Source organism: Macrobrachium rosenbergii, chromosome 30 (genome assembly GCF_040412425.1).
Source record: "Macrobrachium rosenbergii isolate ZJJX-2024 chromosome 30, ASM4041242v1, whole genome shotgun sequence".
In the NCBI taxonomy this organism is placed as follows: Eukaryota; Metazoa; Arthropoda; class Malacostraca; order Decapoda; family Palaemonidae; genus Macrobrachium; species Macrobrachium rosenbergii.
Window position 1 is genome coordinate 4513302 of NC_089770.1, and position 20199 is coordinate 4533500.

A 20199-nucleotide genomic window follows, 5' to 3' on the forward strand; every position below is an offset into this window, starting at 1 on the left:
GGGAATCTTCTGGACTATGTTCAATAATGTCTGACTGCTAAATGCACTAATGTCTGATTGCTGAATGCCTTATATATATGCACAGTATTTACAGTATATACTATATATTGACTAATGTCTAATTGATAAATGCTTTGTATATATGCACACACACACACACACACACAAAGATGGTGATTGTAAACTAGTATTATGGTACTACACGCCATTTGCCATCTTGAAAAAAATAAGTTGTGACAAAAAAGAAGAAGAAAAAAAACACAAGTGGGTGCGAAGTGCAGAATATAAACGACTCTAAATGTTGCACACCACTCATACATCATCGCTGGCTTTACCGATTTCTATGACAAGGCAGGCTTTGCCAGTCAAGACATAATAGTACATATTATTAAGAATTTATTATGCATATACAGTCGAAATAACTTCAAGGTTTTGTCCAAGGCAAAGTCTATCTCACTCTCTCCCTCCCGCTCTCTTTTTTCCTCGAATCCTTAACTATCAAACAAGTTTGGTTAAATTTTAATAACTAGTTATCATCAACAACTCTGGCAATCGACAAACACAAACACATTCTCACGTCTTGAGTCGTTAGTCGTTAAACAAGGTTGTTCCAAAATCGAATGGCTAGTTGTCAACAGTTTTTTTTTTTACATAACATCATTTTTATATTTTTTCCCATTGCATAATTTTTCTTCTCAGTCTTTACAATTTTTGTTTAATTCACCCAGACCTGGTTTCCGCACTTTTAGACATTAAAGTATCCTCGTATTATTATATATATATTTTTCACTGAGTTAATCTGTCTTGTTCGTCAACAGCAGATCACGATCCGTTCCAGGTGGGCGGAGGTATGTACTCTCGAGTGCTTCTATTAGATACGCTTTTGAATTTTGTATCAGACTCTGCCCATCAGTCATTTATACAGGTACAAGTTTTTGACATGTTAAGTTTAAATGGGGATTAATTTAATCAAAATCAGGAAATTAGGTGGGGTAAATGGGCGCCGTGTTTAGTACCAGCCACTTATGTTGTTTTGGATACTACGGACCGCTTGAGTGTAGTAGATCTTGCTCAGCAACTCTTTGCATTCCTCAGTTGTTGGCTTCTATCAGACCACCTCTTCTTCTTCACATATAAATTAGAAACCTTTGGATTGCAAACTTAAGCAACCGTTCCTTTCCCTCTGTTCTGAAGCTCTGGAACTCTCTTCCTACCTCTGTTTTTCTCATATCCTGCAATACTTCTTTATGATGTGGCTGTTCTCTTTGCATTTCCTCATTCCTGAAGTTCTTCGTTGGGTGGGTGGGTTCCGTTCTCAGCTAGCACTCTGCATGGCCGTGAGTTCAAATCTCCGACCGGCCAGTGAAGAATAAGAGGACTCTGTTTCTGGTGATAGAAGTTCATTTCTAGCTATAATGTGGTTCGGATTCCACAATAAGCTGTAGGTCCCGTTGCTAAGTAACCAGTTGGTTCTTAGCCACGTAAAATAAATCCTCATTCCTGATCATATCTCGTTACCACCGGTCTGGGCTAGACAATGGTATTATGTTGGGTATCTTGCAACTAAATGAATACTTTATAAAACTCAAGTATTGTAACATAATCATCATAATTTTCTTTCGTCAATTTATCCATATTAACAAGGAATAAGATCACGCAATAAGCATAGGTTCTACTACCAGTACATCATATTAATTCCATCAATCACATTGATCCTTAAAATACAAGTGTATATGTATAGAAATATCCATAAACGTCACTGCATTGTACTCGTTAATAAAAAGAAAAGCAGAATTAAAAATAAAAAACAAAATTTGTACATTCTTTGGTTGAATCTCGTAACCATTATTGAACTCCGTATCATATCTCACTAGATCACTAAATTCAGCTGATAATTAGATGATTTAAATGTTCAATTAAATTACTCTTGAAAATGAAAGACTGGAATAAAATTAAAAGGTAATAATTAAAATTTAACCCCTCTTGTAATTAGCTTAAAGAACCATTACTGCAGACCTCACAAAATCACTAAATTCAGCCATAATAATTTGCAGAATTGTAGAAGAAATTAAATTACTTGCAAAAATAAAAGAATGGAACAAATTGATAAGGAACAACACTAAAATTCATCGCCTTTTCAGAAGAAGTTAAAGAACCATTACATCAACTCTCGGGTAAATCACTAAATCACGAAATTCAGCCATAATAATGAAATAATTTGAATATTTGATTAAACTACTCGTTAAAAACTGGATGCTGGAACAAAAATAAAAGGCAAAGATTACAATTTAACCCCCTTTTAACTTCGTCTGACGAAGTTAAAAGATGAAGTTAAAGAACCATCACTGCAATCTCAGTAAACAGCTAAATCACGAAATTCAGCCATAATAATGAAATAATTTGAATGTTTAATGCAATTACTCGTAAAAGATGAAAGTTAAAAGGCAAAGGTTATGATTTATCCCCTTTTGTGACCAAGTTAAAAGACGAAGTTAAAGAACCATCACTGGAACTCTCAGTAAACAACTAAATCACGAAATTCAGCCATAATAATGAAACGATTTAAATATTCAGTTAAATAACTCGTAAAAAATGAAAGAATGGAACGAATTAAAAGGCAAAGATTATAATTTATCCCCCTTTTGTGATATAGTTAAAGACGAAGTTAAAGAACCATCACTGGAACTCAGTAAAAACCAAACCACGAATTTCAGCCATAATAACGAAATAATTTAAATATTTAAAGAAATTAATCGTAAAAAAATGAAAGAATGGAAGAAAATAGAAAGGGAATAATCATAATATATCCCCCTTTTGTGACGAAGTGAAAGAACCATCACTTGAACTCTCAGTAAACCACAAAATCACGAAATTCAGCCTTAAAAATGAAACAGTTTAGATATTAAGTTAAATTAATCATTAAAAATTAAGGAATAGTACAATATTAAAAGGATTAATTAAAATTTAACCCCTTTTGAGACAAGAAAGTTAAAAGAAGAAACTAAGAACCATCACTTGAACTCTGAGTAAACCACAAAATCACGAAATTCAGCCATAAAAATAAAACAGTTTAAATATTAAGTTAAATTACTCATTAAAAATGAAGGAATAGTACAGTATTAAAAGGGGATAGTTAAAATTTAACCCCCTTTTGCGACGAAGTTAAAGAAGAAACTAAAGAACCATCACTTGAACTCTGAGTAAACCACAAAATCACGAAATTCAGCCTTAAAAATGAAACAGTTTAGATATTAAGTTAAATTAATCATTAAAAATGAAGGAATAGTACAATATTAAAAGGGATTAATTAAAATTTAACCCCCTTTTGAGACGAAGTTAAAGAAGAAACTAAAGAACCATCACTTGAACTCTGATAAACCACAAAATCACGAAATTCAGCCGTAAAAATGAAACAGTTTAGATATCAAGTTAAATTACTCATTAAAAATGAAGGAACAGTACAATATTAAAAGGGGATAATTAAAATTTAACCCCCTTTTGCGACGAAGTTAAAGAAGAAACTAAAGAACCATCACTGAAACTTAACGTCAGCGTTTGATTTCGAAGTGTACGTGTTAACGCCCATATCCCACCGTAAACAAACTGACTGGAGTCGTTGACATAACGGTAAGGTGACGAATTAACGTTAAGTTTACTTTACTTAGAAATCTTATTTTAACTTAAATTCAACATTTAAAGTATCTTAGTAGATGCTTAGGCCCAGGTATCCTAGGCCTATGGTTTAGGTTATGGCGACGAGTAGACGTCAGTTTTGACTTAAATTAATTGAAAATGGTTTATAAATGATGGTTTTATTGTATATAAGTATGTTTGGTTAAGTATTATAAGTAGTTAAGAGTAATTCTGAAGTTTATAAGTTGTTTACCGTCGACTAGGCCTAGGCCGAGTCGAACCCGAGGCTTAGGCCTAGTCTACGCTCTTTAGGCCTATTAATGAAGATATTATTCCGTTAAATTATACTCAAGTAAGGATTTAGAAGTCATTAAGACCAATCCTGAAACGTTTATGAGTTTTTAAGTTGCTTACTCATAAGATTATAAGTTGCCTATAGGCCTACTCGAACCCTAGGCATAGGCCTAGGCTTTGTAGACTACATCGTATCCTATAGACATTGGTCCTTTGTCTAGATTATCGCCATGTTTATAATTCGGCTTTCAGTTCTGCTGAATACCTGCGCCGACGTCTTTCTTTTGTGAGGTCAGTAATGTGGGGGGATATCAGGGGGCAAAGCTCCCCCAGCCAGGTTAGGACCTAGGCCTAGTAATTTACCCCGGTAGAACTAAGCAATCGCTCTGCATTTGGTATTTGCCAGGAAATAGATTTTTCCCATAGTATTTTAATTGCTTAAAAAGAATTTGCTGTTAATTTTTGTCGGTCGATTGTAATTAACCGGTAATTAACCTCGAAAGTTGTGCGCTGGCCATCCTGGAATGCTTTCGCACATGCGCTGTGTAATAGGGGAGTTTTCGGTAAAAAGCGGGGTTTCCTTTATTGGGGGGTCCGGGGGCAGAGCCCCCAGCCTAAGTAACACGGCCTACTGGGTTAGGTTAGGTGGGGTACATTAGGTTAGTACAGTTCCTTTATAACAGATTTCCTTAGCCAATCCCTCTTGAGTATATGGCTAGCTAATGTCTCTCGTATCCGCGGAACCGTTCCGTACGGTCCTTGCGGAGCTCATACTTAGAAATACCCTTTTGTCTAGATTATCGTCATGTTTATAATTCGGCTTTCAATTCTGGGTAAAACTGCAAGGTAACGCCGCAGTGACTATTACCTCGTAAATTGATTTTTCATATAGGCCTACTAAATTTAGCATTGCTGATGGAGGCGGCGTTGTTTATTGCCGGACAATTATTATTGACCTCATATCTACCCAACATGGCTGGGGACCCTTTGGGAACTTGGGGTTTTGGGTCGGGGGAAATCGTTGGGAGAGAGACCGGACTGCCATGTTATGGATTGATTCTGCGCACGCGCAGGTCATCAGGGAGCTGTACGTTTAAGAAGGGATTTGCTGGGGAAACATATTATAAAAGGAACTATACTAACCTAACGTACTTTAACCTAACCTAACCTAGCGGACTGTGTTACTTAACCCTGGGGGGCTCCACCCAAAGATCCCCTGTAACATTATGTATGAGCGATAGCATTCCAGGATGGCCAGCATACAAAAACGTATCAGTTCTGATGTTTATTACAGCGTAATTACAGTCGAACGACAAAAAATAACGATAAATTGTTAATAAGCAACCAAAATACTATAGGAAAAGTCAATTTCCAAGATAATACCTGATGCGGAGCAACCCCATAGTTCTACCCAATTCTGTAGGATACTTGCGCAAACGTCTTTCTGTAAGGCAAAGTTCAGTAACATTGGGGGCATCCAGGGAGCAAAGCTCCCCCAGCCAGGTTAGGGCATAGGCCTAGGAATTTTCCTCTGTCGCAAATCGTCTTTGATGTGCTTCTAAGAGCCCTTAACTTATAAAAATCGGCCTAGGCTAACATGGGCAACATTTTTACACCTCTACTAGGCAATTTGTCCGTTACCAATTATTGAATGTAGGCCTAGACCGAGTTTGTCTTTCATTTCAGGGTATGGTAGCTATAGGCCCATGCCTATTCTTTTCTTTGTTGTAGTTAAGGTTATTTGAAACTTTTACGCCTAGCCTAGGCATAACTTGTACTGATTTTTGTTTTAAAATCTGGGACCAGTTGAGAATGACAGACAGGTTCTGCTGACAAAAACAAACCTAACCTATTCAGGAATTATGTTTCCTGACCTAACCAGACCATGCCTTCCTAACCAGATTTAGGGCGATGCACCCTGACCTGACTGGGTGCCTACAAATAATGCTAAACATCAGAAACGTGGACTGAGCTTCCGCTCGGAGGTAATGTTAGAGCCTGCTCCCATTATTCTGCAAACTGCCCTCAAATCTTTGTGTTGTTAGGATATACGTAAGGGATTTTATAATTCTGATAATCCACCGCGTATTATTAGGCATTCCAAAGGTCTTGCCGTTGCTTCATTGAGGTTCAGTGCCATGCAGTTTTTGAAAAGTTTTATTTTTGTTGTAGCCAAATTGTGGAATGGCCTGAGGTTGAACCATCATAACTTCAGAGCTCAAACGAAGAGCAAATTGTTTTTTGTGGAGCACCCTTACATGAGTCTCAGTTGTTTGTTAGGTGTCATGTTTATTTTATTTTATTTTTATTTTATTTTATTTCTTATCTTACTGATCATTATTTCTCTTTTGTAGTTTATTCTTTACTTCTGAGTTTTGTTTTATGTATTGGGGTTCTTTCTCTGTTGCGGCCCCTAGGCTTTTAGCATTTTTGACTGACTAGGATTGCATTTGCTTGTAGTGTTTACTAAAAAGTCTTGCTTCTGTCCTTATCTTGGGTCTTAGGGAAAAAGGTACTTTGGTTCAGTTACAGCTAACAGGAATCTTCCTTGAAGAGAGGAGTTTCTGCTTTCCCTTCTTCAGACAATCACCTGGATAGACTTTGAGCTTGGTTTAGCTGTCCTTTCCCAAGGATAGATCTGCCATGTTCTTCATCCTTTAGGAATTTGGCATAGAATGACTGGTATTTAAGGTTGTGGTGCAACCACCACTCTGTCCCTTCAGTGCTGACTGACCAGAAGGGGATCTTAGTGCCTTCCTTTCTGATTCTGTGTCTTTAGAGTAGATTTTCCACTCTTTTTGGCAAGACGAAGATCCGGATACCTCTAGTTTAGTACAGTACATGAGCTTGGATTTATGCCTAATCTTTGCTCAGGTGGAACTTCGGTTACATGCACTCGGGGAGACACCTGACTAACAGGCTTTCTTCTTCTTTCTACAAGAGGACACCTGTAGGCTTATGGACCTTTTTCCTTGAGCCTGTGGTTCGTTAAACCGTTGTGTAGCTACCTGAGCTTATTTTCAGCGGAAAAGAATCTTGCCCAAGTTTCATGTTTGGGTAGGTTGGTATATTATAAGGACCTAGCCACTGGCAGTCCAACCAGTTTGGCTAATGTAGGCGAGTTGCATGACTGTGCCCTTCAGAAGTTATATGAGCAACCTGGAGTTCCACAGGTCCAAACCAGCCTCTCACATCAGATTGCCAGGTTGTATGGGGTGTTACAAGTTAGGCTTCCCATGTTCATATACATGCCTGGAAAACTGGCTGTTTTGGACTGGTGTACGACTGTTGCTTCAGTCTTTTGCTGTAGCACAGAATGTACAAGACATGGAGGTTTACAACTTATGTTTCCCAGTTTTCAGAACAATGCCAACCTGTTCCTCAAGACAGCCTTCCCGCGTAAGGAGGTAGTTTTCTAAAATAAATACTAGGATTATTGTTCATGTTGAAATGAGTGTAAAATTTTAAGATAATTTGTATTTTTCCAAAATGTCAAACCCAAGTGTTAATTCTTAATTTGCACCTCTTAGCACCCTGCATTTGTCCCTGTAGCTTAGGGATAATTGGAGATATTTTTATGTCAGGTGGGTGAGTGGATTTCAGAATTGCATTCACCACGCACACCTTCAAGACCTTGTTCTCAATCTGCATGACCACGCAGCTGTTACTAAAGGATACTCATAAATACTAGGGTTTGTAAAAAAGGATAAATACAGATTTTCTTGAATATTTTATACTTTTCCTACATGTTTTGGCATCTCATGTAACAATAGAAATGGTGATTTCATTTGATGTGATTATTTCTGTTTGAATAGCCTATTTAGATAAGCTCAGGTCTCTCGGCTGATATGCTCTAACAAAGATACAAACTAATGTCTTTTATGTTTGGTAGCTGAAGGTTGGTAGCAAGGTAGTTAACTAGCAGTTAGGTGTGGAGCCTGCTTTTCACTCACCAGATTGTTACTTTGGTCGTAAAGATTAGTATTATAATTTTGTGCTGTGGTTTATGTGTACGTTCTCTGCTACAGCAGGAGACTAAAGGTAGAGCCAAACACCACTTGGAACAGCTTGTTCCCTACGCATTTACTTGATTAGGGGTAACCTGGCATATCTAATGTAAGGGGCCTGAAAGCTGCCTGTGCTGCTTCAGTTCATAACTTTGAACCATACTCTAGAAGAAGCTAAGAGGAATCCTGTGAGAGATTATAGAATAATAATAATGATGTGAACCTTTGTTTAGGTTTCTCCTGCTTTTGGTAGTCTGCTCTTTTATATAAGTTACTGTTTAATAATGTCAACCTCAATCTGCCTCAGAGACATTACCCATGAGTACTTTTACACCATCTTTTTAGAACTTGATGGCTGCTGTTTGTTCACTGGACAGAGAGCATTGTGCTTGGGGTTCACAGGTTGCTCAAAGTGTGAGAAATGAAGGATGACTAGTTTCTGCTATCTTCTGTCCACCAGCCCTAAGCTTTGTATGTGTTGGTCTGGTCAGATGCATGTTACTCAGTAGAGTATCCTGTCTGTATTATTTCAGTAAATGTTATTTCCTCCCCTGTTTAACAAGGGGTGTGCCCAGTAGATCATCATTTTTTTTTTCTAAAGCCCTGTCAGCCTCATTATCACATTTGCCAGGTTGCTTTTGGTTTTACTGGAATAATTTTTTCCATGGTCACATATGTGGACAGGAAGCTTGACAGTTTTGTGGCAGGAATCCACCAGTCATGTTCCTTTGACAATACCTTCAGCCTAAGGAGAGAATCTCCTTATGAAAGATAGTTTATATTCTTGCAGGAAGAAATCTCGGTTTTTAAATGATGTGCATTTTTCCCAGATATACAAACATATTCTTTTATCGTAATTCCACTTAAAATCATCCCCACAAATTCTTGCCATCTATTTTCCATTGAGGTGCCACAAATTTGAACTGTTGTCAGTGTTGTGGATGGCGGTCCCCGCTAGGTTAGGAGGCTGTAATGCTCTCTCAACTGCATATTTCTTAGTTACATACTTTTGTGACTGAACGTATATAAACCACTGCCTTACTGGGCCTTATACAGTACAGTACTTTGGTTTTATATAGTAAAAATGTTCTCTCCTGTTTTAATTTTGATTTTGACATAGCAAAGCATTCCTTTTGTAATTTTGAGTGTGATACATCAAAGCACCTATTTGGTGTCATTCATCAAAGAAACTTCCAGTCTGTAATGAGTGCTAATGCAAAAAAGATGGTACCAGCCTATGAATTGAGCCCATTCCACTACAGCATTTTACATAACCTTTCATCTCCTGGGATAATATGCTGTGTCTTTCGTTTCCAGGGGTATTTTTTGTAATCCTTGGGAGGCCAACGTAGAGGTGCAGCATCACCCATACTTCTTGTCATCCTTAATGGCTTATCTTAGTTCCCTTTGCTGATAGGGAGGACACATTTTCATGTTCCACCCCTTCCTTTTCTTTGAGTAGCTTTGCTTTCTGTGGGAATACGGTGATTTTCACTCTAAGGGAATGCTTCTGCAGTCCCTTCCTCATAACAATTTTTTCGGTAAGGTAATTTTTGAGAGAATGGTGCCTTCATCACCTTCCATAGCCAAGGTTCATTCACAATAATTTCATCTTTCCTGTTGAGTACTCTTCCATGGAGCCATTGGTAGATCACTTGCCACCAACTCAGCCTTGTTGAAGTCTTTTTCTGGATATTTCCAGTTAGTTAATTGTTTGTCCAGTTGGTCACATTAGCTCAATTTCTGTATAGGTGATCTGCCATTTTCAGGATTAGGTTACAATTCCCGCACTGCCTCTTTGTAGGGCTTGAGTTTGGTTCAGTCACCCTCAGCTGCTTCTAACCTTATAAAGAGAAAACTTGAATATATATGGTGAGTTGCCCTCAGCCCAAGGAAAGGTCTACTCTTTTTGTATTCCTTAGCATTTTGGCATAACATGTTTTTGCAGTGTTGATGCTTCTTCCCAGTGTCTGCCAACTAGAAGGGGATTTTGGCACCTTCTGTTGTAACTCTTTGCCCTTACAGCAGGAACGTGGATCATGTAGTAAGGAAAAAGACTTGGATCCTGCTTTTATAGAATAGTGTTTGGAGTCGCAAACTCTCGTTCAGGTGGGTTTATCAGTTTCAAGCACTGAGTATAGCAGTCTGACAGATTTCCTTCCTCTTTCTGCATTTGCACTTATTGCAACACCTTGGCACTTGTGTAGGTTTTGCTCTGTCTCTTTGTGGAGTGTCGATGCCTCTCAGTGCTGGCCACTAGAAGGCAACCTTGGCACCTCTTCTAACTCAGTCTCTTCACAGTAGGCGCTCCAGTCATCTTGTGAGAAGGAAGACCTGGGCTCAGCTTGTTTAGAGAGCAAGAGTTCAGAGTAGCAAACCCCTATTTAGGTGGAGTTGTCAGTTTCAGGTGTTGAGGATAGAGGTCTGACTGACAGATTTCCTTTCTCTTTTTACCCAGAGAATACATATAGTTCTTATAGACCCTTGGACTTTGTTTTCCCTTGTTCTTGTAATGGTCTCTCAAGTAGTTGTCTTCTTTGCATCTTTCTTAGCTATGGACAGTCCCACCTGTGATTGTGCTGGTTGATATGTTTGAGGCACACACCTGAGAACCCATCCAAAGACTTCAGCTAATGATGTATTCTTTCCACATTACTTGGTTTTGCATCCATTATTACCCATCAAGCCTGATTTCCCCATTATGTTGATGGAAAGACAAACTCTTAGCTGAATTCTAAGTAGTGAGCCAAACTCTCGTTTTGTTTATGCCAGATTGTGTCTTCTGCTGAGGTGTTGATGAGTTAACCTCTCACAGTAGGCACAGACTCTATGAGATGTGGCAAGGCTCATAACAACTTGTTCCAGTTCCCTTTGAAATAGTGCCAGTCAAGTTCCATGAGGTAAAACCTCCCACCTTAAATCGTCCTTTGCATGTTGACAGTCAGGTGAGGAGTTGGTACCCCTATCCACCTCATCTACTTGGCATTAGTTAACAGCCATATTACCAAGCTTCAACAACTGAACCAGTTGATCATACCTGTTGATCATATGCCTTTTTTATTTTCTTGAAAACGTTTGTTGATAGAAAGTGTCAGCCTTTCAGATCTTTTAGGATGAAGTTGCTAGCCCCTTGCCTTTTAAGTGACTTCATCTGGCTCGATATTACCCATGTTGACCTAATAAGGAGGAAAAATACATACCTTGTATAGTCAGTCAGCTGCTGTTGATCATAGCCAGCTGCTTTGGTCATAACCAGAGCAAATAAGGTCATGACAACAGTGCCTCTCCAAAAAGACTCGGTATGACCTGGAAGGCCAACGCATTCTTAGACAAAACGTGTACGCGTATCATGATTTCCGTTCCATAAGACACGTTTAAGTCTGTTTGAATTGTGTTCTGGCTTTCCTTGCTGTGTTAATCCGTCCCTCTTAGCGTACGTAATCCCAGAGCCCAGAACGTGGGGCTTCTTTCGTGGCCTACTTTCCTTGTATGTGGGTCTTCTCCTGCTGCTGCTGCCTGCTCTGAGATGATTAGCTTCGTTTGTTGGGAGTTTCAGGCCGGTTGTACATACAATTATTGTTGGCGTTACGTTTGCTGCCGGGGCTGGTTCTGTTGCTTGTTAGGGACCTGTCAAATTATTATTATTATTATTATTATTATTATTATTAGGTATTATTATTATTAGGCAAGTTGGACATACAATTATTGTTGATGGTACTTTTACTGTTGCTTGTTTAGAACCTGTCAAATTATTATTATTATATATATATATTATTATTATTATTAGTCCCATTGTACATACAATTATTGTTGATGTTACTTTTACTGCTAGTGCTGGTTCTGTTGCTTGTTGGGAACCATTGTAATTATTATTATTATATTTTTATTATAATTATTATTATTAGTCCAGTTGGACATACAATTATTATTGATGTTACTTTTACTGCTAGTGCTGGTTCTGCTGCTTGTTAGGGACCTGTCAAATTATTATTATTATTATTATTATTATTATTATTATTATTATTATGCCAATTGTACATACAGTTATTGTTGATATTACTTTTCTACCACTACGACTGCTGCTGTTGCATCTTAGGAACCTGTCAAATTATTATTATTATCATTATTATTATTAATATTATTAGTGAATATTTTAAAATAAGCAAAGACTGAGAAAAAAAACACACGTACACACACATTATACACACGCACACACATTACACACACACACACACACACACATATATATATATATATATATATATATATATATATATATATATATATATATATATATATATATATATATATATATATATATATATACACACACATAGTAGGTATATTCCACCAGTCTGTCATTTAATCACAATTCTCTGTAAATACTTGTACACCTTACACCCAAAAAAACTAAGGTGACCACCGAATTATAAAGTTAACATAACTTTTCCATTTTTTCACTACAAACGATAAAAAATAATAACTAACCTGGCCGTCTTCCCAGAAAAATGGGTAACCGGATAATCCACGGAATCCCGGCGACAAGAACATTAAAAGTCACATGATGGAGCTCAAATTTTGCTGTGCTTTCTCGCGTTCAGAAACTGCAGATACACAAAACAAGTTATGTGAAAACTAAAAAAAGTCTCAAGATTCACTCATTTGTTATAAATATTTAGATTTCTTCCCTTGGCCCTTGTTCACAAAAGAAATTCCATTCTGCAGAAGCCTGTCGAACAAGTTATCGCCATTCTGAGTTAGCTCACATAAAAGTGACGTCTCATTCAGCGTTTCTCAGTTCAATTTTATTTTCTTTATATTATTTGGTTTTTCTTTGTTATTTCTATTTTACAGTTTACTCTTTACTTTAGCGTTTGCGTCTTCGTACTAGGCTGCTTTCCTTGATGGGGTCTTTGGGCTTTTAGAATTCTGCTTTTTCAACAAGTGTTGTAGCTCGGCCAGTGATGATGTTAATAATAATAATAATAATAGCATGAATCACTATACTGCTGAAAAAATCCACAAGAGTTTAAGTGTGAGAAATTTATCGAAATTTTAGTGGAGAAAACTTCAAAGGATTTTTAGTCCAGGATTCTTGTTTTTCGTTGATTGATGCCAGGGGAATTGCTTCTTAGAAATCTCATCTAGCAATTACGAATTAATGTCTGGTCATTTTGAAAGAATTCAATCAAGCCATTCTGGAGAATTTATGTCGAGTGATTAGTAATGAAAATCTCAGTCGAGCAGTTTCAAGAATTTTGGTCGAACGGCGCAGCTTAACCTCGACATCCAGCCAGTGGATGAGAGGAAACCTCGATACCCAGCCAGTGGATGAGAGGAAACCTCGACACCCAGCCAGTGGATGAGAGGAAACCTCGACATCCAGCCAGTGGATGAGAGGAAGATGATCTTGAATGAAACAAGACGTGATGGGATAATTTGATGTTATTTCTTACACCAAAATGGTGTCAGTGATTACGAGTCTCTCTCTCTCTCTCTCTCTCTCTCTCTCTCTCTCTCTCTCTCTCTCTCTCTCTCTCTCTCTCTCTCTCTCTCTCTGGTGGGTGAGATATAGTAGTTAGTTTGGCTATTACACGGAAAGGGTGTAGCTTCTTAGTTATTTATCTCTCTCTCTCTCTCTGGCCACATATAAATTAAATATAGATATTGGGTTTATCCGCGCACATGCGCCAACCCATAAATACATAAATACATACACACACACACACACATATATATATATATATATATTATATATATATATATATATATATATATATATATATATATATATATATATATATAATGTTTGCACCTGTGGAGAAACTGAAGTGAATCACTAATTCATGCTTACCAGAGAGAGAGAGAGAGAGAGAGAGAGATTATGAAATTGTACACTTTGGCTTATTAACCGAATTTAGCACAAGTGTCACGTGACGTAGTGTACTGAAAACCCAGAAGGGAATGATAAAAATGGAAGAGAATAATAACATATTTATTCCTTTGAAACTATTGTAGATTAAATAGTCGTGTAGTTGCAGTTGTTTTGGATTTATTTTGTAAATCAGTCTTGCCTGAATATACGAGGTGTTTGAAGTTATTTTCAAGTTTCTTCAACTTACGTTTCCCAACATAAAGTGCTGTGTATGATGTAATTCTTAATCAGTGATGATGCTAGTGATTCTCTCTCTCTCTCTCTCTCTCTCTCTCTCTCTCTCTCTGTGCGAGTTGCATACTTATGCTTTTTCATTGGCTGATTAGTTTACTAATCATTTTTAGCCACGGGACGATAACCGGTCAAAGACTTTATTAAATTCTGATTTCTGAAAAGTAAAATTCTCCGGCCGGATTCATCCCCAATCCCTCTTATCAACTTATCAGCTCTTATCGAATCAACTCCTTTTTTTTATGGCTCTCACTCGATCGCTGGAAAATTCAGCAACTGTTTGATCTCAGGTGTAACTTGAAACAGGTTTGGGTCGTGGGGCGCGGAGGGATTTGACACTGGGTTGGGAGGGGAGGGTCATGTATCGTTAACTTGGTGGTTAACCGAACAAACGAGTGCGTCTTATTATTTATTATTATTATTATTATTATTATTATTTATTATTATTGGAGAAACAAATTCTCAGTTATTTATGGGTATGTATATTTAAAAATGAATCTCTACAGAGAGCTTTCGGGAATCTGTTCGATTCCCCTTTTTCGGACTGAAGTGTGAAATCGAACAGATTCCCGAAAGCTCTATGCAGAGATTTATTTTTAAATATATTTGTGGCCATACATAACTGTGGATTTGTTTCTTTATTTCAAGACTCATTTTACTATGAGTAATTATTATTATTATTATTATTATTATTATTATTATTATTATTATTATTATTATCAGAATGTAGGGGTCGTGAGAGAAAAATGCTTGGAAAGGGTTTTCTAGATGGTTGAGTTTTGGAAAGGAAGGTCATATGTATGTATAGACGAGCATATGTATATGTATGTATGTATATATGTATAAATAAAGACAAAATCCACGAAGGAAAGAGAAACAATGGAGTGTTGCAAGGCCTTTCGACTTATAGTCCTGTACTTAGCACACTGAAGAAATATAAAAATAAGTTTACAAAGAAAGTTCGTATAAATGACAGATGGGGATTACAAAGGAAAATGTGTATGTATGCGAATATAATATATATATATATATATATATATATATATATATATATATATATATATATATATATATATATACATATACACTTGCCATCTCATTGATATTACTGTCAATTTTGAGGGTAAGGGTACACTGGTCCTCACAATATTAAACAACACTTAATTTTGACACTGTTAGTTCATGTAACCTACTTATATTACATTCTTTTTTGCAGTTACATTTATTGCTATACTTTACTGTTCAAGTGGAAGTGAATTCTCAAGTGACGCGAATCGTTACTACCTCCTCCTCCCTCCCCCTCTATTCTTCTCATACCCCTTCTCTCTTGCTTAACCCCCCCCCATCTCGGAGCTTTAGTCCAGCTGTTGTGATGGGAATCATGAAACTGTCATATTTGAATGCGGTGGTCGTGGTGTTTGACGAGATGAATTCAAACGAGTTTCATTTTTCTCTTCGGGCTTCGCTCCGTTTTTATTTGCATGCGTGCTGTGGTTCCTGTTTTTATTTAGGTTTTATGACGTAATTAATTACCTGACGCACTGTCGTGCGTTTCGTTTCACTCTTTCATTCTGTAGAAGCAGCTCGCAGCAGTCTTGTATGTGATGACATTCGTCGTTGCTCCGACGACGAGGCGTTTCGGGAACGTTGGCATGCCTGGTCGGAGGTGCCAGTTACATGTTGGTATTTTTGTTGTTGATTTTCGCGATGCATTAGAAAAAATCCCAGTGTGTCGTCTGTTCGTTAATTGTCGGTAATTACGGCGTCTGGTCTGTTTGGCTTGATTTATTATCTTTTCTTGAGTAGCTTCGTTTCGCGTCGTGTCTCTTGGTTTGGGGTGTTTATAGTGGTTTATTGTGGAGATATAGTTTGTGTATCTGATGCGTCGTGTGTTATCGTTTCGTTAACATAGAAATATCATAGTAAAATTCGTCGGCACTACGCAAATCCCTATCTGGCATCGCTTGCGCCTCCCTCCTCCCTCCCCTCCCCCGTTCCCTCCCTCCTCTCTCTCTCCCTCTCATCAACGCTGCCAACCAAGATCGTCAGTCGACTCGACAGTCGGGAAGAGAATCCGGCCGGCCAGTTGATCGTAGACCCTCGTGCGAATAGGGCATATTCTACGTCGGGTGACGGCGTTGCGTCGCCTTCTCATCGGACTCCCGGGAAACATTGCAGTGTGAATTGTGTTTTTTTTATTTTGATGATAATAAAGAGGGGGCCAGAACTCTCGAACGCCGCCTGAAAAATAATCGTTGGTTCACGTGATTATTCTTTCCCCTCCCTTCGATATTTGTGTGTGTGATCGATTTGGATTGCTAGCGCCCCGAAAGGGGAAAAGAGATAAAGACCCCAGACAACCTTGTGCGTACTAGGAGGATATTTTTCCCCGTCTTCGCCCATTGAGTCCTGTGTCGTGTATCTTCTGCTGTGGTGTCTCTCAGGCATTACACATCGCAAGGTGGGTGTAGGAGGAGAGGAAGGAGGAGGGGAGGAGGAGGAGGAACTGGCTGGGAGTGTCGGAGGAGCCGTGTTGCTTGTCGCTTTGCTAGTGCTAGTTTAGTGCTGCCGGGCTCTCTCTCTCTCTCTCTCTCTCTCTCTCTCTCTCTCTCTCTCTCTCTCTCTCTCTCTCTCTCCACACACAATCCGTTTTGAAACCGTTGGAATGGTTGGGATTCAAAAGGATTACTCATATCGGGAAATATAATATGTGCCTTTTTTTGTTTGGGGGGGAGGCATTTGTTGACAGGTTGCAGTAGCGTGTAGCATACTTTTATCAAAATGTTAACATTTGGTGGCTTCACATACCCACTCGGGCATAGCTTATACCCTAAGCAGGTCAAGGAAGCATCGTACACGGCTGGTGAATGGGTTCTTTAAAAGCCCTCCCCGCGTTCGAGAGTGAATGTGGTTATTTTCAAGGTTCCAGCGTATTCATTCAATCCCCTGCCATGCCATATGGGCATGTGTTACAGGAGAATGTTTTTAATGTGCGTCACATGGGCACGCCACTCGAAATCTGTATTGCCATATGCATTTTGCGTATGAGGGGCGAAGGGGTGGGTATTGGTATGCGTACAGTTGGCGGAGAGGTCACCTTGACCTGGAGAGTAATTGGAAGAGACAGACTTCTACGATTCTGTTTGCAAATGATGTGATTTTGGCCATTTTTTTTTTTATTGGTCGTACCTGTGCTGTATATGAGTTGGAAAATGAATGCTTAAAAGGCTTTTAACTTTTATATGTGCTGAAATTGTGAATTCTTGTTTAAATCCTTCAGTGTTCAGGATATTTATCTTGATACCGTCTGTCCTTAGGTGAAATTACGTAATTTTTGTTCAGGATGTTTAGGCTATCTTGATACCATCTTATCTTTGGTGAAATTACGTAATTTTTGTTCAGGATGTTTAGGCTATCTTGATACCATCTTATCTCTGGTGAAATTACGTAATTTTTGTCTTATTGTTAAACCAGTGGTTTTAAACATTGTCTTAGCAATTGTTGGGGCATTAATTTGTATATGTGAGATTGTATCTGCTTCCAGGATGACGTCATTACTCTGTCATCTTCATCCTGTTCGAGATAAGATTTAGATTACAGTGTGTTGTTGCTTTTTTTGTTGTTGTTGTTGTTGTATGTCTTGTAGGGGCAGAAAACCCTGTGATGTTTTAGCTGTCAATATTATGTAAGCAGTGGTTTTTACGCAAGCGATAATTGTAGTGTTGTGCTTAATGAAGAGTTAGAGGAATTTATTTCTGGTGACAGAAATTCATTTCTCGCTATAATGTGGTTCGGATTCCACGATAAGCTGTAGGTCCCGTTGCTAAGTAATTTATTTCTGGTGATAGAAATTCGTTTCTCGCTATAATGTGGTTCGGATTCCACGATAAGCTGTAGGTCCCGTTGCTAAGTAACCAGTTGGTTCTTAGCCACGTAAAATAAGTCTAATCCTTCGGGCCAGCCGAGGTCTGGTAAAACTAATGTATACTTATGAAGTGACTAAACCTATATTTATATAATATTTATATTGTGTAGGTTTAGTAGGTTCTAATTTTTCTCTTCCTTTTTTTATATTTTATTTTGAAATATTGATCAGCATATATATATATATATATATATATATATATATATATATATATATATATATAGATATGTGAGAGAGAGAGAGAGAGCTAGTTCAGTTTGAGAGAGAGAGAGAGCTAGTTCCACTGGTCATGACTGGTCCTGGAAGTCATCGACATTTTTAAGCGTTACATAATTAAGTGGATCTGAGATTTGAAAGGCATTCCTAGTCACATGCCGAAAATGCTAAATTAGATGGTGGCTTAACATTTTGACGTCTCAGCTATCCTGAGGCTATTCTTAACTGCTTATTACGTAGTGTGTTGGGGATAATTATTAATCTTTTTTTTTTTTCTAATCATGGCCTTGGTTGGTTCGATAGATAATAGGTTAGCAACTGTCTCGACTTGAATCATAACTGTTTTGGCATTTACCTTCCAATGCCTCGTGTTCCTGTTTGGTTTTTATTCAGTAACCTGTTATTTTTGGGATCAGTATAAATACTTTTGTATATTGAGCACAATATACATTTATCATTTAATGTTGTGAAACCGGTCGAACTGGCTGTCGTCGCAAATTTGTTTGACAGATCAAGATTTAATGTTGTTGAATGTTTGTGAATGTTTTGAATGTCAAATAAACTCCAGATGGTAATTTGAAAGATTATATCAAACTTATAGAAGCTCTGAAGTTATGGGTAGTGGATGTTGTTGTAGTTAGTGTGGAGATGAATGTGTACGTAGAAATCTGGATAGTTTTTTAAAATTATTTTCTTAATAATAGAACGGGCATTTAAAATGGCAGGGATGGCATTTGAAATATGAGTATGTTATTGTATAAGAACGCACAATTTCCTTGAACTGTTATCAGCATCACGTCTGCTCCAGTTCCAGTAGCGGTTCGGTTGCCATAAAAAAATATCGTATTCCCAGTAACTGTCTTTATTAAAAGAGCCACAGTTCCTGTATTGATCATCTGTGTTAAGATAACTTGAAAGCAAAGGCTATCACAATTCTTGACGAGGTGTTTGATACCCTGTAGACCAGAAACTATGATTTGAAAGATATTTAAGAAAATGAAAAGACTGGCGGTTCTTCATTGGTCCCAGAATAGCAAAATGTGCATATGTATGTGCGTGTTTTTTTAAGGGGTGTTGACAGTCGGGTTTTGGAAGTGGAGGGATGGAGGGGAAGGGTTCGATAGGCGGAATTGAAGGGAGTGGCCATGTGAAAGATTGAATGTAGGAAAAGGGGCGAGGGGAGACGTGATGGATGTTAGGTGGTTTGCCCGAGGACGCCATGCTTGATGCGTCGGTACGCACCATATATATATATATATATATATATATATATATATATATATATATATATATATATATATATATATATATATATATATAAATATATATATATATATATCTCTCTTCATTCTTCTCTTCTCGTTTCTTCTAGCTAGGATTCCATTGCATGTAAGCTCGCTCTCCCGGTAAGGAGTTATTTTTGTTGTGAATGATAATCGTAATTTCTCTCACGGCCGTCCGGTACTCATTCGCATTTTAATTAGGGCTCGAGAGGCTCTCTCGTCCTTTTTTTTTTTCAAGATTTGTTAGGGTACAAGGACTGGAATGAGTACGTTGACTGTTTTAGTTTATGGAAATTTATTCTCTTAGGTTTGGGGTTAGAAATTCTTGGTTTTAGTCTAGAGTAGATGCTTGACAGTTCATAGTTTTAGTCTAGAGTAGATTCTTCACTAGTAATTCTTAGTTTCAAGTTGGATTCTTGATATGATTTAAGTTTCGTACTGTATTGTTTCAAGGAATCTTTAATACTCTAATGAATTCAAGTTCTGTGTTTCGTTCTGGATTCTCACTTGGAATGCATTGACACTGGAATCTTGCTCGAAATTGCATGTTCGGTACTGGAATCCTGCTTGGAATTCTTGGTTGGTACTAACTTCTTGCTGAGAATTCGTGGCCTGTACTGAATTCTTGCTAGGAATTCTTGGTTCCCTCTAAATTCTTACAAGGAGTTCTTGGTA

The 20199-nt window shown here is 37.8% G+C and overlaps 1 protein-coding gene across 37 annotated transcripts in view; it reads left to right on the forward strand.

The window, feature by feature from the left end:
* The first annotated feature begins 3374 nt into the window (after positions 1 to 3374).
* Positions 3375 to 20199, forward strand: part of Synd (protein kinase C and casein kinase substrate in neurons protein Synd) — a 266290-nt gene continuing 249465 nt past the window's right edge. For 5 of the 37 annotated variants that reach the window (XM_067131563.1, XM_067131590.1, XM_067131599.1 and 2 more), the window contains exon 1: positions 16148 to 16561. The gene's annotated coding sequence lies outside the window, so the exon portion shown is untranslated. Of the gene's footprint in view, positions 3628 to 16144; positions 16562 to 20199 lie in introns of those variants that run through there. The other 32 variants (XM_067131561.1, XM_067131577.1, XM_067131586.1 and 29 more) reach the window with 18 other exon arrangements.